General features: G+C 44.9%; 1 long non-coding RNA gene across 1 annotated transcript in view; it reads right to left on the bottom strand.

The window, feature by feature from the left end:
* LOC141273143 (uncharacterized) overlaps positions 1-24,168 on the bottom strand; it is a 95,903-nt gene extending 71,735 nt beyond the window's left edge. The window contains exons 1-2 of the long non-coding RNA XR_012322069.1: positions 24,049-24,168; positions 23,821-23,946 (exon numbers count right to left, since the gene is read on the bottom strand). This is a non-coding gene — a long non-coding RNA (uncharacterized lncRNA). The remainder of the gene's footprint in view (positions 1-23,820; positions 23,947-24,048) is intronic.
* Positions 24,169-25,350: the final 1,182 nt, after the last annotated feature.

Genomic DNA, 25,350 nt, shown 5'->3' with positions numbered 1-25,350 from the left:
CTCTTCCCTACCTGGCTGAGGACTGAGAGCAGCCATTCCCCTAATAGAAAAATGGACACCTGGTCGCAAGTTGCACAGTGGCCAGTGAAGAAGAGAACCTACTAAAAAAAAAAATGTTTTACCTGAAAAAGTTTGATATACTGAATAGTTTTATATGCTGCTAGAAAATGTTATATGACAAAAGAGTTCCAGTAATATTAAAAGTGCAGTATAATGTCTAGTAAAGAGAAAGTGTTTCCCATAAAGGGAAGTTGAATAATGCCGGCCGGTTTCTAATGTGAAAAGTTTTGAAAAAGTATTGCATGTTTTTGAATTGTCTTTACTCTTTTCCAGCCCGAGGACGTGCTGTGGTTTACCGGGGGGGAATGTAGCGCCCCGAGGGTTCGGTCACTACAGAGGTATTGCACCTCAACCAGAGGTGTGATATCCCACTCCCGGGTAAGGATGGTGTGTGGACCGGGACTCAGTTAGCTGCATGCATAACACACACACCATTTCCGGGGGACAGCTCAACAGTGCTCCCATTAGTACAGTAATGCAGGCACGACAGAACATGTCCCTGGCTGGAGTGGGGAGGGGGGAGGAAAACCCAGTGATGTAGGAGCAGGAGGGGACAGTTTTTGGGCATAGGTAGGAGCCCATTGGTTGCAAGTCACCTGGGCTCATACACAGAGAGGGAGGTATATAAGGTGGGCACCATCTTAGAACAGTGTTCAGTCTGAGAGAGGAAGTGACAGAGCAGGGCCTCTGTGGAGCTCTGCTCCGGAGGCGGGCCTAGCCTGTGAGGCCCAGCCAAGCACTGGAAGAGAAGAGAGAAGTTCAGTCAGGAGTAGTGAGAGAAGGAGCTCAGCCAGAGAGGGCTGACAGGGAGCTGTGGCTCAGTCTGGGCCCAGCTCCACGAGGCAGGCCTAGAGTGAAGGCCAGAGCCAGAAGAAGGGAACAGAAAGGAAAGTAAGAAGGAACAGAACACCAAGAGAGGCCCAGAGACACGGAAGCAGAAGGAACCCTAAGGACCCAGGAGATTGCGGGTGACGGGTTGGCAGAACAGGGTACCGGATCCCAAGTTGGTGGAGGCGACTAATCCTTAACCAAGGACCGGCGGTCGTGACCATTTACTGGTGCGACCCCCTCACTACACCTACTAGAAAGGCACACCATATAGGGTCAGGGAAGTGGACACCCAGTCCTCCCAGGAGAAGACCCGAGGCAGCTGGACAGAGGTAGTGTCACTGGTGGGGCATGGCTGACAAAAGGATAGAAGGAAGTCCTGTGCCACACTCCGGAATTGCCTGGGGGTTGATCGAGCCCCCTGCCTGGTGGACGCAGCACGGCTCGGGCGGTCCTATCTGTGCACAAGTGACCTGGATGAGAACTGTGAGTAAAGAAACTGAACTGCAACACCTTGTCTCTGTGCTTTCTCACTGCGTCAGCACTACTAGTAATGGGACGCCCCGCACCACAACCCCCATCATCACTCCACATTGCCCTGAGGCTAAACTCTTCCCGTGGGGAGTCATACCACACTCTGCTGCCCTTACAACATCAGCCTCAGAGGTCAGTTCGGCAGCGGCGGTTCTTATTGACCGCAATCCAAAGGTGGCGTAGTCGGACATTAAACTATAAAAACCCTATAAAAGACTGCCACTGGTTTGACCACCCTGAGCCACGGGACCGGGTCGCCGCCACGGAGACTACAACCCCCAGCATCCCACAAAAGGGCCCGGTTCCGGGATCCCCACGCGGCCCAGGGGGCGAGTCACATTTGTCTTAAAAAATAACGTAAAACAAACAAAACAATAGGATCTTTCTTTAGTATAAAAAACAGCGTCACCAATTTAACCTCAATGTAATCACATTGTCCAGCACCTCCTCCTCCATCTCCGAAATGACCACATCAGTCACAAGCTGACAGCACTGCAGCACTGCCTTGGCCAAGCAGCAACAGGTTGTGCTGAAGATAACATGCTTAATGCTTAATTGACAAACCGCCCAGCGCTGCAGAGTTGTTGAAAGCTGTAACACAGCAGCCTGATCTGTGGCTCTCACCACTGAACATACAGCCAGGCATGGTCATGTGTGACAATGGGCAGAACCTGGTCACGGAGAAATGACAGCTGGAGTAGATACGGTTTCCCTCTATACCAGTCCTTTCACTGAGCTAAATACAACTCTCAGCAAAAAAAGCTGTGGACTGCCTACGTACTGTCCCTGGCCACATTCACCTGTCCACGTGTTTGTGGTTAGGCGGTCCTTCCCAGTAAGTGCACTGCAGAGGGCCGCCGCCGGCATGAGGTTATGAAAGGCTTCCGCCTCCACGAGCCTAAAAGGCCACATTTCAAGTGAAAGCAGCTTTAAAGGATTTCCTGGGAGAAATGACAGCTGGGTAGATATGGTTTCACAAGTTCTTTCACCAAGCTAAAGAATATCGCTGTGGTGAAATACAGATCAGCAAAAAAAGCTGTGGACTGGCTCCGTACCGTCCCTGGCCACATTCACCTGTCCACGTGTTTGTCGTTAGGCGGTCCTTCCCAGTAAGTGCACTGGGGAGGGCATGGGTAATGTTGTGGGACCCGTGCTTGTGGAAGGCGGAGACGACACCGAGAGAAACAGTGGTGGCTGGGGACCGAGTATGGATACCGCTGCCGGCATGAGGTCATGAAAAGCTTCCGCCTCCACGAGCCTAAAAGGCCACATTTCAAGTGCAAGCAGCTGTCAAAAATTTGGCAGTATAGTATTGCAGCCTGTGGGTGGGTGGGTGGCTGGCTGCATACTTGCGCTTGCATTCCAAGGAATGGGGTAGGGACAACTGAACGCTGCACTGGGAGAAGGACGTGGACGGTGATTGTTGCAATGACAGCTGCATGGCGGGAGGCATCTTCTCATGCACCAAGGATCACTTATGATGGGCACACTTTTAGGCAGTGACCTGGGAGTCAGAAATGCTTCCAGAGGTCTTCCCCATGCTGTTCCCATGTCTTTTCAGCACTGTATCCATGTGTCTGATGATGTGTCACACACCACATGGCCAGAAAAGGTTGTAAAATGTTAAAATGACCACTTACGGCTTACGTCTCCCCCAGCCACGTCATTGCCGGGCGTCTGAAACGCACGCTCCGACAACAGTTCCGGGTGCCTGGAACGCACATTGTCCGCGTCATCTTCTGGCACTTTGAAAACATAACAGTATCTCTGGATATCCAACACATGCACCATTCACTTCATTGCTAGGTGTCTATGCCGCATCTCTCCTGCGCCTTTGTCAAAGGCGGTTTTTAAGGCATGAATCTCTCATAGATTTTCTTATTATTATATACCACTCTCCTCTCTCCTAGGGGAAATTCATCTAATTCTCACATATCAAGGGGGCCAAATATCATCCTCATTCTCATTATAGAAGTTAATCTCTCATTTCCACACCTCACAGGAGCCAATTATCGTTCTTATTCTCATTATAGAAGTCTATGTTCTCCATACATGAAAATAAATGCATGTTCTTCATATATATTAATCAATCGTTCTAAACATCACTCAAATCCAGAGGTTGTTATTTAGGCAAGTTTGAGTATCAGAACATCAGAGACTTTTATTGCCCATTTTAATATTTAGGGGCATATAGACATTAAGCCCTCTTTTTTCTTTAAAAGGGCCTTTATCATCATCTTTTTTTAAAAAAAATAAATCTGATTTTTGTTGGGTCCCTGTAAGAGGGTCTTCTGGAGCATAAATTTACTACTGATAGCTAAATATGACATTTAAATGAAACAGCTATAACTAATCTGCTCATTTAGTCCCCTAGGGGTCATGGTACCTAGAAGGAATATCCATCTTGCTTCTTTTTGTTGCAAGATCTTATCCATGTCTCCACCTTTATTGTTGATTTTCATACAATCAATTCCAATAAAATAAATTACTTTGGGATCTCCCCCATGTTCCACATTCACATGTTTCGCAATAAGTGTCTCTCTCTGATTTATAATATCATTCAAATGTTCTCCCACTCGTCTCCTCAACTCTCTTATAGTTTTTCCAATATATTCCTTATCACAAATGCATGTTGCTTTGTACACCACCAATTTGGTTATACAATTTATGAAATTCCTGATTTCAAAAGACTCACCAGTAACCTTACTAACAAATGTTTTTGTAGTTCTAATATTTGGACAGGCCACACAACCGCTACATTCGTAGCAGCCTCTTGGTCTTGTTGGTAACCATGATTGATCTCTTTTTGGGGGGACATAATGATTTCTAACCACTCTTTCTCCAATTGTTCAATCCCTACGAAATGTAATCTGTGGTGTATCACCCACTATTCCTTTCAAATCCTCGTCCATTGTTAAAATTCTCCAATATTTCTCTATAATTTTTTTTGCTTCCGGGGCACCATTGTCAAAAGTCACAATAAATCTCATAGGGTTTACATTATCTTTTCCTTTACTCAATATTTTTGGGGTGAGTAAGGTCTCTCTTTTTTGTTTCAGAGCAAATTGATATGCTCGTCTAAGAACCCAATCTGGATAACCTCTTCTCCTAAATCTCTCTCTCATCTCCTCTGCTTGTTGTATGAATTCCTCGTCTGTGGAGCAATTCCTCCTTAACCTAATGTATTGGCCCTTTGGTATTCCCTTCTTCAGAGGGAAAAGGTGGTGGCTTTCCCACCGAAGGAGGGAATTAGTGGCCGTAGGTTTTCGATAAATTGAAGTGTGTATTTCCCCTCCTTCCCGTTTAGTGTTCAATATATCTAGGAAGGGCAAGCTTGTTTGATGCATCTCGTGTGTGAATCTAAGTCCTAATGTATTGTCGTTCAAGTTTTCAACAAATTTTTCAAAATCCTACCTGGGTTCCTTCCAGAATACTAGTATATCATCAATATACCTTGTCCAAAAGTCAATACATCCAATAAAATTCTGTCTTTCTTCCGTGAAGACTACGGTTTCCTCCCACCAACCCAGGAACAGATTATCATAAGTTGGCGCACAGGAATTACCCATGGCTGTGCCTCTGAGCTGGTGGAAGTTTTTTCCGTTGAATAAAAAGATATTATTAGTGAGTACAAATTCTAGAAGGGGGAGTATCAACATATTATGTGCTTGAAATTGGTTCCCTCTGGATCCCAGGAAGAACTTTACAGCCTCAATATCTTTGTCGTGTGGTATCGATGAGTATAAGGCCTCCACGTCAATACTTGCTATCCACACATCCCTATCAAGTTGCACACCTTCTAATTTCCGTAAAAGATCCATGGTGCCCCTTGTGTATGAAGGCAATGCTTCAACAAAGGAACAAAGTATTTGGTCCAAGTATACACCTACATTTTGTCCAAACCTACCAATACCTGAAACTATTGGTCTCCCTTTCAAAGTTTCTAGACCCTTATGTATCTTTGGCATTGAATAAAAAGTTGCTAACTTGGGATTCTGAGGTAAGAGAAAGTCCAACTCATTATTGCTTATTAGTGTTAAGAGATCATGCTCGACACTGCTCGGTACTCGCCCGAGCATCACGCTACTCGGGATGTTCGGCAAGCATCGAGCATTTCCGGGTTACTCGGGCGGGAGCACGGGTCTCCGCCCTGCATGTTTGGCGCTCTTTACAGAGCCAATGAACATGCAGGGATTGACAGCCAGTCACTGTAATGCCGCAGCCATGTTGGTTGTGGGCATTACATTGATTGGCTGGCCGCAGAGCGTCACCCCGAGTATTTAGAATCGGGCGCCGCCATCTTGGACACAGACGGCTGAGAACAGACAGTGTAGGGACAGTGCTGCTGATTTAGGGAGAGATATATAGCTGCGAAATAGTTAGTGTAGGGTCTGTAAAGACTGCCAGATCAAACAAACAGTCCTTCTCAGGACTAATATCCTTCCCAGATATCATGCAGGCAGGCAGGCTGTATAGGAGATGCAGTGGTTACACCAGCAAACGATGCATTACAGTCCTGTGTGCTCCTGTTGCTGAAATTGCTGGACTTAGCTCCAGGTCTCGGGGGCCAGGAAAAATCCTTTTTTTTTCATCTAAATCCTCTTTTTTTTTCCTCCTTCACACTGTAAAAATAACCATCTTATTAACCTTTTGGTGTCCCCCCCCCCCCCCAAAAAAAAAGTGTGTCTCTGATTTTTCAGACACAAATATATCTGTTGAAAATAGTCTGGTGTAGGCCAGAGAGACAGAAGTGTGGTTTTGCTGTTCCACGGTAAAAAATCTCTATTATCCTGCTTTTGGCATTTTTTGCCGTAAAAAAAAAACTAATACTGTCTCCCTGATTTTTCTAACACAAATATATCTGTTGAAAATAGTCTGGTGTAGGCCAGAGAGACAGAAGTGTGGCTTTGCAGTTCCACGGTTCAAACCTCTGTATTATCCACTTTTTGGCCATTTGTATCTAAAAAAAAAACAGTTTGAGTGTGTCGCTCACTTTTCAGCCGCAAATATATATATTTAAAAAAGTCTGGTATACACCAGTAAATTATAACTGTGGTTTTGCTGTTCCACGGTAAAAAATATCTATTATCCTGCTTTTGGCAATTTTTGCCGTAAAAAAAAAACTAATAGTGTCTCCCTGATTTCTCAGACACAAATATATCTGTTGAAAATAGTCTGGTGTAGGCCAGAGAGACAGAAGTGTGGTTTTGCAGTTCCACGGTTCAAACCTCTGTATTATCCACTTTTGGGCCATTTGTATCTAAAAAAAAAAACAGTTTGAGTGTGTCGCTCACTTTTCAGTCACAAATATATATATTTAAAAACGTCTTGTATGCACCAGTAAAATATAACTGTGGTTTTGCTGTTCCACGGTAAAAAAATCAATATTATCCTGCTTTTGGCATTTTTTGCCGTAAAAAAAAAAACTAATAGTGTCTCCCTGATTTTTCAGACACAAATATATCTGTTGAAAATAACCTGGTGTAGGCCAGAGAGACAGAAGTGTGGTTTTGCAGTTCCACGGTTCAAACCTCTGTATTATCCACTTTTGGGCCATTTGTGTCTAAAAAAAAAATCAGTTTGAGTGTGTCGCTCACTTTTCAGCCACAAATATATATATTTAAAAAAGTCTGGTATACACCAGTAAATTATAACTGTGGTTTTGCTGTTCCACGGTAAAAAAATTTCTATTATCCTGCTTTTGGCATTTTTTGCCGTAAAAAAAAAACGAATAGTGTCTCCCTGATTTTTCAGACACAAATATATCTGTTGAAAATAATCTGGTGTAGGCCAGAGAGACAGAAGTATGGTTTTGCAGTTCCACGGTTCAAACATCTGTATTATCCACTTTTGGGCCATTTGTATCTAAAAAAAAACAGTTTGAGTGTGTCGCTCACTGTTCAGCCGCAAATATGTATATTTAAAAAAGTCTGGTATACACCAGTAAATTATAGCTGTGGTTTTGCCATTCCACGGTAAAAAATCTCTATTATTCAGCTTTTGTTATTTTTTCCGCAAAGAAAAACAGTAATAGTTTCTCCCTGATTGTTCAGATTGTTTAAAAGAGTCGGGTGTAGGCCAGAGAAATAGAACTCTGGTTTTCCTTTCCACAGTTCTAATCTACTTTTTATTACTCTTTTTCCATTGATAGTGCGAGTGTAAGCTATTTTACTTCCTTTACAATGGGCAAGGCGCGTGGCAAGGGACGTTCTGGTGATGGTGCGTGCAGAGGACGGGGCCGTGGCCAAGGTGAAAATGTGCCACAACCAACAGCCACATCTTCTCGCTCCCACTTCTTGACCGAATTACTAGGGAAGCACAGAACAACACCAGTATTGCGATCTGATCAGTGTGAACAGGTTATTAATTGGATAGCAGATAATACTTCCAGTTATCTGGGCACCACCACCTCCGGTCTGTCTTCCACACGGTCAAATCTTAGTAGCCATGAGTCTCGACCGCATACTCCTCCTCACCCTGATGCTCCTTCCTCCCACCATGCCGAGTGTCGTCAGACAGCAACTGATTCCACATTTGGACACTCTGAAGAGCTGTTCACTGGTCCATTTCCAGATTTGTGCCCCTCGCCTGCTCCGCTTGAAGTGGTGGAAGAGGAGATCCCATGTAGCGATGCCCAAATATTTGAACAGTCATGGCCACAGGAAGTCGACGCCGGCAATTTGTCACAAGAGGTGGACGATGACGAGACACAATTGCCAGGAAGTGAGGAGGAGGATTGTGGTGCGCAAGTGGAAGAGGAGGAGGTAGTGGATGATCTAGTAACTGACCCAACGTGGCAGTAGGACATGCAGAGCGAGGCCAGCAGCACACAGGGTGAGGGAGGCAGAGTACTCCAACAGGCAGAAAGAAGCAGTGTGGTGGCCACACACAGAAGGCAGGCAACAGTTCCCCGTAACACCAACATGAGGGACGTTGCCAGTACAACCTGTAGGCCTTCCAGAGTCTGGAATTTTTTTAAATACTCTGCTGATAACCCCAAAAGGCCATTTGTACCACCTGCCATGCCAGCATCAGCAGGAGTGACAAAACTACCGACCTGACCACCACCAGCATGATCAGGCACATGGCAGCAAAGCACCCGACTTTGTGGGGTGAACCCCAGGGTCCACGACCAGTGTCAGCGGGTGTCACCACTGCTTCTTCCACTGTTGTGCGTGCAATAGATCCCCCTGTTGTGTGTGCAAGGCAATCCCCTGTCCATACTGCATGCAAAGATGCCCCGTCCTCTCAGTCTTCACTTGTTATGGCAGTTTCTCAAGAAACAGCATCAACGTCCACGTCCACGTCCCACCGCAGCGTTCAATTGTCCATATACCAGACCTTTGAATGAAAGCGGAAATTCGCAGCTAACCCCCCACAGGCCACAGTCCTAAATTCGCACATTTCACGACTGCTTGCGTTGGAAATGCTGTCTTTTAGGCTGGTGGAGACAGAATCCTTCCACAACCTTATGGCGGTGGCCGTCCCTCGGTACTCGGTCCCCAGCCGACACTATTTTGCCCGGTGTGCTATCCCCGCACTACACAAGCACGTGTCCCAAAACATCTGCCGTGACCTCAACAACGCAGTTACTGGGAGAGTCCACCTGACAATGGACACGTGGACAAGTGCTTGTGGCCAGGGACGGTACATCTCCCTGACGGCACACTGGGTAAACATAGTGGAAGCCGGGACCCAGTCGGACCTTGGGACGGAACTCATCCTCCCCACAATGAGGATTGCGATCCCTATGTCAATCAGAGTTGCCCCCACAGTGTACAGCTCCTGCGCATCATCCTCCTCCTCATGTTCAGCCTCCATATCAGATATCACCACATCAGTTACAAGCTGGAAGCACTGCAGTACTGCCTCCGCCAAGCGGCAACAGGCTGTGCTGAAACTCATAAGCTTAGGTGAGAAACCTCACACTGCTTGTGAGTTGTGGACAGCTGTGAAAGAGCAGGCATATCTGTGGCTGACACCGCTGAACCTACATCCAGGCATGGTCGTGTGTGACAATGGCCGTAACCTGGTGGCGGCTCTGAGGTGAGGCGAGATCACACACGTGCCATGCCTGGCTCATGTGCTTAACCTCGTGATTCAGCGGTTTCTTAAATAGCACCCCGAGTTGCCAGATCTGCTCGTCAAAGTACGCCGCCTGTCAGCTCATTTTCGCAAGTCGGCTACAGCTTCCACCACCCTTGCTGTGTTGCAGCAGCGTTTGCAGCTTCCGTCACACCGACTGGTGTGTGATGTCCCCACACGTTGGAACTCTACCCTCCACATGTTGCAAAGGATTTGTGAGCAGAAGAGGGCAGTTGTGGAGTACCAGCTGCAACAAGGCCGTCGATATTCAGGTCAGACTCCACACATAAGACCTCAGGAGTGGACCTGGATGTCTGACATATGTACCATCTTGACAAACTTTGAGGAGTCCACCAAGATGGTGAGTGGCGATGACGCCATCATTAGCATCAGCATTACACTTGTCTGTCTTTTGCAACGCCCTCTGCAGAGAATTAAAGAGGAGGCATTGCAGCCAGAGTATGATGAGATGGATCAAGAAGCCGTAGCGGTCGATTACACACATCCCAGCCTCATCTCATCCCAACGTGCATTGGGGGACAATGAGGGAGAGGAGAAGGAGGAGGAGGAGGAAGAACAGGAGCTTGTATCATGCGCTGTAGATGGTAGTACCTGTACAACTGTCATACCATCGGTTCAGCGTGGGTGGCCTGAGGACAGGGGGAAGGAGGAGGAGGAGGAGAGCATGGTCAGTCGTCATCTTGGTGAGGACACGGAAGTCTTGCCCATTACTAGTATGGCACGCATGGCTGAATTTATGTTATGCTGCCTTAACCGTGACCCTCGCGTTGTCAACATGTTGTGTGACAGTCATTACTGGTTGGTGACACTTTTAGACCCCCGCTACAAGGAGAACTTTCACTCTCTTATTCCATTCCTGAGGTGGAGAGGTCTACAAAAATGGGGCAGTACCAGAAGGCCCTTGCTTCAGAACTGTTAAAAAAATTCCCATCTGAGCACGCTAGCGGCAGAGGTCACAATTCGTTGCCCAACTAAGGCGTACATACGAGAGAGATGCAACTCCAATCCAGCAGAGGCAGGGGAACACTGTCAATGTTCTGGGACCATTTTCTCAGACCCTCCCTTTGGACAGACCCTGAGGCGCGGTGTACTCTCACAAGGAGTGGAAAGTTTCAAAAGATGGTGACCTTGCCGACCGTACCATCGTCCTCCGTGATTCCTCTGTGCCTTTTAATTATTGGGTATCCAAGCTGGACACTTGGAAAGAACTCGCTCTGTACGCCTTGGAGGTCCTGGCCTGCCCTGCCGCTAGCGTGTTATCGGAGCGTGTTTTTAGTGCCGCTGGGGGGAATTATAACTGATAAGCGCACTCGCCTGTCAACTGACAATGCTGACAAGCTGACCCTTATCAAAATGAAAAAGGGCTGGATTGGGCCAGACTTCTCATCACCACCAAATGACAGCAGAGTAACATAAAGTCAAATCCACTGTGTTATTTCGGGAGGTGTATTCACATGCACCGCTTCTCACCCGACATGGGTATACGCTTCCTCATTTCGGCTGTTTTAGGCTCTTTTCCTTATCCTCAGCCTCCACCACCACTATACCACCAGGGTGACCGTGGTCCATGTTGCCATTATTGAAAGTTCCTCCGTCCTTATTTTTGTCAGCTTTTGCATGGAAGGCATAAGCAAAAACTGTGGGAGACCCACTCCCCAATAATGGGAATAATATTTTTAAGATGCTGTACTGTATGGCTCTTGTAAGGGGCATTAAAACCGTCTTGTTAAGCTACTGCGACCTCCAACACTTTTCGAAGGGGTATTCAAACCGTCTTGTTAAGCTACTGCGACCTCCACCACTTTTCCGAGGGGCATTAAAACTGTCTTGTTAAGCTACTGCGACCTCCACCACTTTTCCGAGGGGCATTAAAACCATCTTGTTAAGCTACTGGGACCTCCACATCTCTTCCGAGGGGCATTAAAAGCATCTTATTAAACCGCTCTGAACTCCACAGCTCTTCCAAGTGGCATTGAAATGTTGTTTTTAATTAACTCTAACCTCCACGACTCTTCGAACGGGCATTGCATTTCAACCTAATTTTTGGCAGCTTTTGCTTGGAAGGCATAAGGAAAGACTATGGGAGACCCACTCCCCAATAATGGGAATAATGTTTGTAATATGCTGTACTGTATGGCTCTTGTAAGGGGCATTGCAAGTTCCTCTGTCCTAATTTTTGGCAGCTTTTGCTTGGAAGGCATAAGCAAAGACTATGGGAGACCCACTCCCCAATAATGGGAATAATGTTTGTAATATGCTGTACTGCATGGCTCTTGTAAGGGGCATTAAAACCGTCTTGTTAAGCTACTGTGACCTCCACGTCTCTTTCGAGGGGCATTAAAACCGTCTTGTTAAGCTACTGGGACCTACACGTCTCTTCCGAGGGGCATTAAAATCGTCTTCTTAAGCTACTGTGACCTCCATGTCTCTTCCAAGGGGCATTAAAACCGTCTTGTTAAACCACTCTGAACTCAACAGCTCTTCCAAGGGGCATTGAAATGTTGTTTTTAATTACCTCTAACCTCCACGACTATTCCAACGGGCATTGCATTTCCTCCTAATTTTATTCAGCTTTTGCTTTTCAATGCAAAGGCGAAAACTAAGGGAGACCCACTCCCCAATAATGGGTAGAAGGTTTTTAGTATGCTGTAATCCACGTCTGTTTCAAGGAGCAGTGCAGTTCCTCATAATTTTTGGAAAGCCTTCCATTCACTGCTTAGGCCAACAGTGTACAGGAGACCCAGTTGCTATAAATGGAAAACATGGTTTAGTTAAGGCCCTCTGACCTCCATGTCATTTCCAAGGGGCATTGGAGTGCCTTGAAATTTTTGGTAGGCATTGCACTCACTGTATGCCCTATAACTGTGTAGCCGAGCCGCTCCTTTTGTTACAGAAACATATCCTACAAGACATATGTGGTTGACTGGCCTGATATTGATGTGAATGGTCCCTGTTCCTCCTGCTCTTTCTCCTTTGCCACCACCTCATCCATCATTTATCACTTTGTTTTAACGGGAGTCATAGAACTGGGATAGTAGCAGGAAAACATCCAGCAATCCTCGGAGGAGGTAGGATATGCGCCAAAACGCTGACCACCTCAGGCCTAGCCACTACTACATACAAGCGCTTGCATTCCAAGAAAACAAAGCAGATGCTAACTTCTATCATCATCATCCTGCTCCTCACCTTGGCACTCTCAACTCCCCTGATGGAGAAGCCAGGGCTCACCGGAGGAGTCTGGTTCTCTGGTGGGCTCGTCCAATGCTGCCCTAAAGCAGACCGGGCTAAGAAAAGTGTGTGGGGGGAAGTTGACAGGAGAAATAGGCGCGGCAGGGGACCGTTTATGGACACCACGCTGCTTCCAGTCGGCTGGGGACCGTGTGTTGACACCCGGCCGAGGGGTGACTGGGGACCAAGTATGGACACCCGGCCGCCCCCTAGCGGCTGGGGACCAAGCGTGGACACCTGGCCGCCAGGCGGCTGGGGACTGAGTATGGATACCGGGCCGCCAATGCAGCCATGACGTGGTGGCCAGATTCCGCCTCCACATGCCTAAAAGACCCAATTTCAAGTGCAAGCAAGCAGTATGGTATTGCAGCCTGGGGGTGGGTGGGTGGCAGGCTGCATACTTGCACTTGCATTGCAAGGAATTCGGAGAGGTACAATTGAACACTGCCCTGGGACAAGGACTTGAACGGGGATAGTTGCAAGTCTGCAATGACAGGTGCAGGGTGGGAGGCATCTTCACATGTACCATGAACAGGGGTTTGGCATGCACACACTACAGCGGAATAGGCTGTCCTTCCCACTAAATGCACTGGGGAGGGCACAGGTAATGTTTTGGTATGCGCGCTTAATCTTATGTATAAGGCACACCGGGAAAAATAGGGACGGATGGGGACTGAGTATGGATACCTCGCTGCCGAAGCAGCCATGAGGTAGTGGCCAGCTTCGGTCTCCTCCAAACTAAAAGGCCCCATTTCAAGTGAAAGCTAGCAGTATGGTATTGCAGCCTGGGGGTGGGTGGGTGGCAGGCTGCACACTTACGCTTGCATTCCAAGAAAACAAAGCAGATGCTAACTTCTATCATCATCATCATGCTCCTCACCTTGGCATTCTCAACTCCCCTGATGGAGAAGCCAGGGCCCACCGGAGGAGTCTGGTTCTCTGGTGGGCTCGTCCAATGCTGCCCTAAAGCAGGCCGGGCTAAGAAAAGTGTGTGGGGGGAAGTTGACAGGAGAAATAGGGGCGGCTGGGGACCGTTTATGGACACCCGGCTGCCCCCAGGCAGCTGAGGACCGTGTGTGGACACCCTGCCGCTGGGCGGCTGGGGACTGAGTACGGATACTATGCTGCCAATGCAGCCATGACGTGGTGGCCAGATTCCGCCTCCACATGCCTAAAAGGCCCAATTTCAAGTGCAAGCAAGCAGTATGGTAGTGCAACCTGGGGGTGGGTGGGTGGTTGGCTGCATATTTGTGCTTGCATTGCAATGAATGGGGGAGGTACAATTGAACACTGCCCTGGGACAAGGACTTGCACGGGGATAGTTGCAAGTCTGCATCTTCTGATGTAGCAAGGATGACTTCTGATGGACACACTTTTAGGCAGTGACCTGGGTGTCAGAGATGCTTTCAGGGGTCTTCCCCATGCTGTTCCCATGTCTTTTCAGCACTGTATGCATGTGTCACACAGCACATGGCCAGATAAGGTTGTAAAATATTAAAATGACATTTCCCGGTGAATGCATTTGTCGCGGTTGAAAGCAATACACAAGTCTTTACCCTGGAAAGGAACTTCCTTAACATATTTCACAGGAAAGCAGTTTCAGTTTCGTTTTTGAACGTTTTATTGTGAGCCCTTAAAAGTGGCTTAATACCTCTGATCACGTTGTTGACAGCAGTGACCTGGGGGTCAGAAATGCTTCCTGGGGCGATCCCCATGTCATTTGAGCACTGTCACTATCGTTTTGGGCACTTGTTAGGCTTTTAAAAGACTGCCGGGGGTGCCGCCGCAAAAATGCTCGGGTCTCCCATAGACTAACATTGGGCTCGTTGCTCGGGTCGAGCACCCGAGTATCACGGCGAGCTCGGCCCGAGCTTCGAGCACCCAAGCATTTTAGTGCTCGCTCAACACTATTGCTTATCGAGTTATCTTCCCTAGCTTTTTAAGAATTTTTTCCAATTTATTTCTCATATCTGTGGTGGGATTATTGGATAGAACGGCATAGTTGTTCTTATCCGCTAATATTTTCATATATATGTTCTCATAGTTTTCAGCCCTCATGACAACTATGTTTCCCCCTTTATCTGATTTTTTAATCACTATTTTGTCATCACTTTTTAGGGTTTTGAGTGCTTGAATCTCTTCTCTAGAACAGTTTGGTTTAGAAGTTTTAGTCTCTAGTTCTACTAAGTCTTTTGTTACCATATTTGTAAAAACATCTATTGCTGATAAATCTCCAGTGGGTGGAGGCATTTTTGTGCTTTTATTTCTTAAAGATGTGTAAGGTCCCATGCCATCTGACCCATCAGGGTACTCATTTAAGCCAGCTAGCTCTTGTACATCAGATAGCAAATCAAGAGGAATATTCAAATCGGCACAGAATTATTTATCTTTCTTCATAAAAATTTTTGCCACCTCAACTTCCGGGTAAATAAGTTGAGGTCTTTGACCCAATCAAAAAGATTGAAGTCACTCGTTGGTACATATGATAGACCATTGCTTAGTACATTCATTTCTGTTTGTGTGACATGACGATCAGATAAATTTATAACTGAGGACTTCTCTAGGTATTTCAGTTCCTGAGGTAATAATTCCTTTCTAAAAAACCTCCATTTGGTTATGGTCTATTGTTTCTATCCCCTCTATACCTACCTCTACCTCTTCCTCTCTGTCTACTCCTAAAGGGTTTACTTGTACATTCATTATCAGAAAAATCTGTTTCCGTGGATGAGAGATCAGTAACCGTATCTTTTAGTTCTGGTCTCTCCTCCAAGAAACGATAAGCTTTATTCTCCTTAAACTCTTGTAGGTCCCTTTGATACTGTTTATGCTTGCGCTCTTTTAGATGGTATTGAAACCTCTCTATTGTATATTGTAAGAGGGTTTCTTTGTTCTTAAAATCTGGTTCACTCTGAAATTGTTTTGTAACCTCTATTTGTTCCTTTAATTTCTCATTCAGCCTTAATAAATTCTGTTTCTCCTCATCAAGAAGCAACTGCATAAACCGTATCGAGCTACTTGTAGCTTCTTGTTCCCATTTAGATAACAATTCAGTATTCCTACTCCTCTGTCCTGGAAGTAGTGTGATCCTTAATCCTCTTGGAACTATACCATTTTTTACATAATTTTCTATGATTTGTATCTTCCACCACGAGAAAATTTGTTGTTTACAGTATATGTTTTAGTCAGTTCCTTAAAAGCGGCATTGAAGGTAGGAGTGTATCTCTTTTGAGTAAATGTTTTCTCAGAGAATACTTCCTTCACTTCAGACAGCCACTGCTCTGTATTTAGACCCACTTCCAGGAACCCCGCCATCAGATAACAGAATAAACACAATAGAATAGCTATAATCTGCTTAACATACGGCAGACAATTTTCCTCAGTATTAACAACATATAACAGCCACGAGGTCTCTCTTAAAATATAACCTTTAATAAATCTCTAAAAAAAGTATATAGTAAATACCTCCAAAATTCGATACCAATCCTCAATTAAATCCTGTTTATAACCAAATTGACAAATACTACCTCTAGAAAGATCAAAACAAGAGGCAGAGGATGCCAGGAAATAACAAAAATAGTTCTAAAACACGTAATGCCTAGACCGCCCTATTAGAATGCAAACATATGACCTACAAAAAGGCCAATAATTTCCAACAAATCCTGGTCAGTAAATGAAAAAACATACAGTGTTATCAAATATTAGTGACATGTGTGGATCTCACCCATTTTTTGTGCATGTGGGCATCATTCGGGTTTCTTCATCCCCTTCAGTCCATTGGTTCCTCAGGAGAAAATCTACCCTGTCGTGCCCCTGGTGTTAGCTCCCGCCCTAACAAGGGCAGTACCCAAATATGTCCTAACAATGTCACCGACAAAAAAGATCCCTCCCGACGCTTTTCTTCCTCCTTATCGGGGATTCATCAGGGGAGTGTATTTGGTATTTTTGGGGGGGCATCGGCCATACAAAAGAGCAAAAAAGTGACTCTGTGCCATTAACCCCTTAAGCCCCGCGGGTGGTTTGCACGTTAATGACCGGGCCAATTTTTACAATTCTGACCACTGTCACTTTATGAGGTAATTACTCTGGAACGCTTCAACGGATCCCCCTGATTCTGAGATTGTTTATTCGTGACGTATTGTACTTCATGATGGTGGAAAAATTTCTTCAATATCACTTGCGTTTATTTGTGAAAAAAACGGAAATTTGGCGAAAATTTTGAAAATTTTGCAATTTTCAAAATTTGAATTTTTAAGCCCTGAAATCAGAGCGATATGTCACACAAAATAGTTAATAAATAACATTTCCCACATGTCTACTTTATATCAGCACAATTTTGGAACCAAAATTTTTTTTTGTTAGGGAGCTATAAGGGTTAAAAGTTGACCAGCGATTTCTCATTTTTCCAACAAAATTTACAAAACCATTTTTTTAGGGACCACATCACATTTGAAGTCACTTTGAGAGGTCTTTATGACAGAAAATACCCAAAAGTGACACCATTCTAAAAACTGCACCCCTCAAGGTGCTCAAAACCACATTCAAGACCTTTATTAACCCTTCAGGTGCTTCATAGGAATTTTTTGAATGTGGAAGAGAAAAATGAACATTTAACTTTTTTCACAAAAATGTTACTTTAGACCCAATTTTTTTTATTTTCACAGGGGTAACAAGAAAAAATGGACCGCAAAATTTGTTGTGCAATTTCCCCTGGGCACGCAGATACCCAATATTTGAGGAAAAAACACTGTTTGGGCGCACTGTAGGGCTCGGAAGGGAAGGAGCGCCATTTGACTTTTTGATTGTAAAATTTGCTTGAATAATTAGCGGACACCATGTTGCGTTTAGAGAGCCCCTGTGTGCCCAAACATTGGAGCTCCCCCACAAGTGACCCCATTTTGGAAACTAGACCCCCAAAGGCACCTATCTAGATGCATAGTGAGCACTTGGAACCCCCAGATGCTTCACAAATTGATTCGTAATAATGAAAAAGTGAAAAAAAAAACACTTTTTCATTGTTACGAATCAATTTGTGAAGCACCTGGGGGTTCCAACTGCTCACTATGCATCTAGATAGGTGCCTTGGGGGGTCTAGTTTCCAAAATGGGGTCACTTGTGGGGGAGCTCCAATGTTTGGGCACACAGGGACTCTCTAAATGCAACATGGTATCCGCTAACAAATTGAATGGAAAATCGGCTCAAATTGTTAGCGGACACCACATTGCGTTTGGAGAGCCCCTCTGTGCCCAAACTTTGGAGCTCCCCCACAAGTGACCCCATTTTGGAAACTAGACCCCCCAAGGCACCTTTCCAGATGCATAGTGAGCACTTGGAACCCCCAGGTGCTTCACAAATTGATTCGTAATAATGAAAAAGTGAAAAAAAAAACACTTTTTCATTTTTACGAATCAATTTGTGAAGCACCTAGGGGTTCCAAGTGCTCACTATGCATCTAGATAGGTGCCTTGGGGGGTCTAGTTTCCAAAATGGGGTCACTTGTGCAGGAGCTCCAATGTTTGGGCACACAGGGACTCTCTAAATGCAACATGGTATCCGCTAACAAATTGAATGGAAAATCGGCTCAAATTGTTAGCGGACACCACATTGCGTTTGGAGAGCCCCTCTGTGCCCAAACTTTGGAGCTCCCCCACAAATGACCCCATTTTGGAAACTAGACCCCCAAGGCACATTTCTAGATGCATAGTGAGCACTTGGAACCCCCAGGTGCTTCACAAATTGATTCGTAATAATGAAAAAGTGAAAAAAAAAACACTTTTTCATTTTTATGAATCAATTTGTGAAGCACCTGGGGTTCCAAGTGCTCACTATGCATCTAGATAGGTGCCTTGGGGGGTCTAGCTTCCAAAATGGGGTCACTTGTGGGGGAGCTCCAATGTTTGGGCACACAGGGACTCTCCAAATGCAACATGATATCCGCTAACAATTTGAGCCGACAATTTGTTAGCGGATACCATGTTGCATTTAGAGAGTCCCTGTGTGCCTAAACAGTGGAGCTCCCCCACAAGTGTCCCCATTTTGGAAACTATACCCCTCAAGGATTTTATTAAGGTGTATAGTGAACATTTTGAACCCAGTGGTACGGCACAGAATTTGTTTACATTATGTCATCATATTGAATAAGTTGTCATTATTCTTGAGCGCAAGTGCTCGCTACTTGAGTTTGCATCGGGTACTCAGGTATGCACCATGTACAGTGTGTGCTCGAGTGACATGCTCGAGTCCCTGCTCCGCATGTTTCACGGTTATTAGACACCCAAAAAAAAACATGCGGGGATCGCTCGTGCATGGCAGGCAATCCCCGTAAAGTTTTTTGGCCGCGAAGCATATGGGGCAGAGACTCGAGCATGTCACTCAAATACCCACGATACTCAATGCATACCAGAGCAACCGATGCAAACTCAAGTAGCGAGCACTTGCTCTCAACACTAGTCGCCATATCGTCATCTTTTTTTCTTACTTTTGAAAAAAATCCCAACCCCAGCCCTAGCCCCAGCACAACCCTAGCCCCAGCACAACCCTAGCCCCAGCACAACCCTAGCCCCAGCACAACCCTAGCCCCAAACCCAGCCCTAACCCTAGCCCAATCCTAACCCAAGAGTTTATTTTTGACGCCGTTCCTTGTGCGGTATAAGTGATTAGATGACTTTATTCTTTGGGTCGGTGTGATTACAGCAATGCCAGAATCATATGGGGTTTTTATGACTGACAGCTGTCACACACTAAAAGATGCATTTTTTGTAAAATCTAGTTTTCGCATCGCCATATTTTGAGAGCTATAATTTTTCCAGATTTTGGCAGACAGTCATGTGACAGCTCGTTTTTTGCGGGATGACTTGACGTTGTTATTGGTGCCATTTTCAGGCACGTGACATTTTTTGATCGCTTTCTATTCCGATTTTTGGGAGGCAGAATAAACAAAAACCAACAATTCAGGAATTTTTTTTTTTTTTTTTTTTATTCTGTTCCGCGTGTGGTAAAATTGATGAGGTAGCTTTATTCTTCGGGTCAGTACGTTTACAGCGGTACCACATTTGTATCATTTTTCTATGTTTTGGCGCTTATACACAATAAAAGCTATTTTATAGAAAAAAATATTTTTTAGTATCGCTTTATTCTGAGAGCTATCACTTTTTTATTTTTCGGCTGATGGAGCTGTATGGCGGCTTGTTTTTTGCGGGACGAGATGACGTTTTCAGTTGTATCATTTTTATTTATATGCGTCTTTTTGATCGCGTGTTATTCCACTTTTTGTTTGGCGGTATGGTGATAAAGCATTGTTTTTTGCTTCGTTTTTTTTTTTTTTTTTTTACTGTGTTCACTGTAGGGGTTAACTAGTGGGACAGTTTTATAGGTCAGATTGTTCCGGACGCGGCGATACCAAATATGTGTACTTTTACTGTTTTTTTTTTATTTTTTTATAATAATATTTATTGATGGGTACATTATATTTTTATTTTTGGTGTATTATTTTTTTTATTTTTTTATAATATTTTTGCACATTTTTTTTTTTTTTTTTTCCACTTTCACACAGTTTATACACTTTATTACTTTGTCCCACTCTGGGACTTTCACTTTTTTTTTTCTGATCGCCTGCATGGCACAGGAATGGAGCACCATCCCTATGCCATGAAGGCTGTCAGAAGTGCACAGTGTGAAGATTGCTTGGAGATGCACTGCGCATGTCCAAGCAATCTTCCTGCTCTCTGGTGACTCGGATGTTGTCATGACGACATCGGGTCGTCATGGCAACACCCGGGAAGCCTTTGCAGACTGCGCTGGAAGCCGGAAGAGGAGGTGAGTATCGCCGATCACCTCCCCTTGCCCCCGCAATGCCGCGATCGACTTCGATCGACTTCGATCGCAGCATCGCGGGGGTTAATGTGCTGGGAGCGGTGCAGGACCGCTCCCTGCACATAGTACCGGGTGTCAGCTGTGACAATCAGCTGACACCCGGCGGCGATCGCGCCCGCACAGCCTGTGTGCGCGCGCGATCGCGATGACGTACTAATACGGGTCTGGCTCTTAAGTCCCAGGGCACAGACGCGTATTAGTACGTCAGATGTTATTAAGGGGTTAAAGTGCCAAGTGACTTAAAAAATGTAATGAACCTCACAATGGTGAGAGTCCATCTCAGTGATACAGAGTACTGCTACCACTATCTCCAGATGCAAAAATGGGGGATGAACACACATCAACCTTCTCTGTTTAAATGCATTCTTTTTCCCTCCATTTCTTAGCGTTCTATGTCATTTCCTGGGTGGGGCTTATTCCCAGTTTGAATCCCTTGCCATAATCCATCATTTCTTTTCCATGAAGTATAATATAATATTTTACTTCCTCCAGATTCAACTTGTAATAAACCGAGATCAAATAGATTTAAATGCTCTACATTTATTTCATATACTTTCATAATGATGTCATGTGACTCCGTATACTCCCATAGTAATATCATGTGACCTATCCCCCAGTCAAAAGCTGTATATTTAAATTCCCCATGTGGCTTTTCTTAGCCTTTTTCTGTTATAAATCTCTAAAACCGCGACCTAGGCTATTGCTAAGTCGCAACTCAAATTATTATCTTTAGTGCCCGGGACATTTATTTATTGTGTCCTTTCAGGCACCCGGAACGCATATCCTGTCATTTCCGGGTGTCTGGAACGCACATCACTTACGTTACTTCCGGCTGCCCGGGACGCATCTTGTTTGCATCATTTCCGGGCGCCTGGAACGCACACCGCTTCTGTCACCCCCAGCCACGTCATTGCTGGGCGTCTGAAACGCACGCTCCGACAGCAGTTCCGGGTGCCTGGAACGCACATTGTCCGCGTCATCTCCTGGCACTTTGAAAACATAGCAGTATCTCTGGATATCCAACACATGCACCATTCACTTCATTGCTAGGTGTCTATGCCGCATCTCTCCTGCGCCTTTGTCAAAGGCGGTTTTTAAGGCATGAATCTCTCATAGAATTTCTTATTATTATATACCACTCTCCTCTCTTCGAGGGGAATTTCATCTAATTCTCACATATCAAGGGGGCCAAATATCGTCCTTATTCTCATTATAGAAGTTAATCTCTCATTTCCACACCTCATGGGAGCCAATTATCGTTCTTATTCTCATTAGTCTATGTTCTCCATATATGAAAATAAATGCATGTTCTTCATATATATTAATCAATCGTTCTAAACATCACTCAAATCCAGAGGTTGTTATTTAGGCAAGTTTTAGTATCAGAACATCAGAGGCTTTTATTGCCCATTTTAATATTTAGGGCCCCCCAAAAAATACCAAATACACTCCCCTGATGAATCCCCGATAAGGAGGAAGAAACGCGTCGGGAGGGATCTTTTTTGTCAGTGACATTGTTAGGACATATTTGGGTACTGCCCTTGTTAGGGCGGGAGCTAACACCAGGGGCACGACAGGGTAGATTTTCTCCTGAGGAACCAATGGACTGAAGGGGATGAAGAAACCCGAATGATGCCCACATGCACAAAAAATGGGTGAGATCCACACATGTCACTAATATTTGATAACACTGTATGTTTTTTCATTTACTGACAAGGATTTGTTGGAAATTATTGGCCTTTTTGTAGGTCATATGTTTGCATTCTAATAGGGCGGTCTAGATATTACGTGTTTTAGAGCTATTTTTGTTATTACCTGGCATCCTCTGCCTCTTGTTTTGATCTTTCTAGAGGTAGTATTTGTCAATTTGGTTATAAGCAGGATTTAATTGAGGATTGGTATCGAATTTTGGAGGTATTTACTATATACTTTTTTTAGAGATTTATTAAAGGTTATATTTTAAGAGAGATCTCGTGGCTGTTATATTTTGGTTGAAAGCAATCCAAAAGTGCAAAAACGCATCAAAAACGCTACGTGTGAACATAGCCCAAGGTGTGGAGGAGCATTTTTGTTTTTGGTTATTTATTTTGCCTTATATACAAGTCATTACCTGAAAAGGATGTTCCTTAACATATTTCCCAGGAAAATCCATTTTGGTTTCGTTTTTGTATGTTTTATTGTGAGTCCGTAAAAGTGGCGTAATACGCTGAGCACATTGTTGACAGCAGTGATCTGGGAGTCAGAAATGCTTCCAGGGCTCTTCCCCATGCTGTTCCCATGTCATTTGAGCACTGTTCCCATTGATTTGGGCAATTTTTAGGCCCTCTGCAGACCGCCGGGGGGAGCCGCCTGAAAAATGCTTGGGTTTCCCATAGACTTACATTGGGCTCGTTGCTCGGGTCGAGCACCCGAGTATTGCAATTTCCTCGACCCGAGCAACGAGTACCCGAGCATTTTAGTGCTCGCTCATCACTAATCAAGAGACATAGGACATTGTTATATGAGCCTAAACGTTAACTCTGGAGTTGATGTTTGTTGTAACTTATTGTCTGGTATCTTTAGAGGACAGGGACCTATGGTCATGGAACAATTGATGTTTGCTAATATGTAGATTATCCATTGTATAAGTCCATGTAGTTTGTTGACCTGCAAAACAGTGGAAGATATACTTGGCAGATCGATTAAAATACTCAAACAATGAGAGATCACCTCATATCACTTTCCCCATGACCTGTGAACTATAAAAGGGGGATCTGCCTCTGTTTCAAGTGATATACAGATTTGGCACCTTACAAAACCATAACCAGGAGACTCTACAAAACAACAGCCAGGCACCATGGCTACAGCCATATGAATACATATTTGATCCACTGCCCATCACTGAACCCATGGAGACATTTGGAAAAGCCAGGTTGGGACCCTCCGGCCACCTGGCCACGTACTTCAATGAACTGTCAGCTTCCTAAGTTTGTCGCTAACCTCCTCTCTGTTGGTGCCCATCAAATGTGGGGTGCCACTGAAGGGGGTAGTCGGCCCTGGAAGCCCCGAAGTGGCAGCTGCTCTAATCCCGGCGAGACAGCGGAAGGGTGAGACTCTGACATTTGCACCATCTTGGGTATTTGCTGGGACTGTTCTATATGTTTTATTGTCTGTTTGGTGGTTCAATAAAGTATGGCCACACTGTTTTACCCTCACCCTGTGTTGTCTGAATAGTATTATGCACCCGGGAAAGGAGAATGGGCCTTCAGTGGGATGAGCCCTGGTCCATGCGGTCTTGGGACAGCGTACGAGAGCATCCCCTGTTGTCTCCACAATAGGTCTCTGAAAAAATAAAATATAGAGTTGTGAATGGGGCTTGAGCTCTTGTAGAAAGATTCAAGATTATGCATGTTCTGATATTAGTCTCTAACAATATTACAGTACCTTCATGCTTACTATATTCCATGTCTAAGCCTACGGCTGCAGCCCATGTATAGTCTGTGACCTTTATAACACACAGAGAAATAACTTCTTTGTTTGTTGTAGAAGGGAATAACACACAGTGATGACGTCCTAAAAATTTCCAGGCGGCTATTAACAGGAAATGAATGTTTTACTGCACAGTTTATGCAGAGGGCAAGTCTGGCTGGTTACAGAGATTGCACTTTATATGGCCTATTTCCATCTCCCTCCCTCCCTCCCTCCTAGCCTTTTTATATTGTTTATAAATCAATTTTCTATATCTAAATGCAGTTATTTCTTCAGATTGTTCATAGCACAAATCTGCTGTATTAGAACAATCCCTAAAACAATTATGAAAAGCTGCTGACACAAGAAAAATAGTTCTATTAATTTAGTTAAGGAGAACCTGTCAGTCGATTCATGTAGCCCAAGCGATGGGCAGCATGAATCAGCGCATGATTTCAGCCAGGTATGTTCTTCTCTGGGCTTTTCAGAAAAAATAAAGTTAGAAGAACCAGCCAGAAACTATAGGAATAGATGCGACAGGTCCGATGCCACACCCGGCCAGCTACTTCTTGCAAAGATCTTGACTGATTGACAGATCTCTACCTACATACACACATGGGAAAAACCTGTCAACCATTTAGAGAGTTGCAGGAAGAAGCCAGCCGGGAGCGGCACCGGACTAGTCTCGTCTCTCCATATAGTCCCCAGTGAACTTTTCAGACAATGTTATAAATATGCATTGCCTGGCTTGAGGGCCCATTAAAATTTGTTGTGCCTCTACTGTGCTGAACCCTCAGAACTCAATCAGATACAGGAGCTTTACCTGAGAAAAACATACCCAGCTGCAATTTTATAGCCAGACTGTAATGCCAGGCTCTGATTCAAGCTGGCCAGGGTTTTGGCAGTGTGATCTCCCCGGTGTCGTCACTTTGTCAAGATTTGTCAGGCAGCATGAATCCGAATGACAGGATCCCTTTGAAGAGCTATATTTTATTTTTAACTGCATGTTGGACAGAATGGTAGGTTAACAGTTGGCACTAAAGACTTGCGGAGCTGGTGTCTTAGGTTCTACAAGGAGATTGTATGATCTTCCTTTGTTTGTGTGGGTTTCCTCCGGGTTCTCCGGTTACCTCTCACACTTCAAAGACCTACTGATACTTAGTTTAGATTCTGAGACCCTTTGGATACAGTGAAGATAATGTCTGTAAAGTGCTGTGGAATTAATGACACTATATACCAGTGTTGGCGAATCTATGGCACGCATGCCAGAGGGGACAC

This window comes from Phyllobates terribilis, unplaced genomic scaffold, assembly GCF_046119375.1.
Source record: "Phyllobates terribilis strain yellow unplaced genomic scaffold, ASM4611937v1 Scaffold_5__5_contigs__length_657084704, whole genome shotgun sequence".
Lineage (NCBI taxonomy): Eukaryota > Metazoa > Chordata > Amphibia > Anura > Dendrobatidae > Phyllobates > Phyllobates terribilis.
Note: the sequence above shows the minus strand (reverse complement) of the source record. Positions and strands in the feature narration are given on the sequence as shown.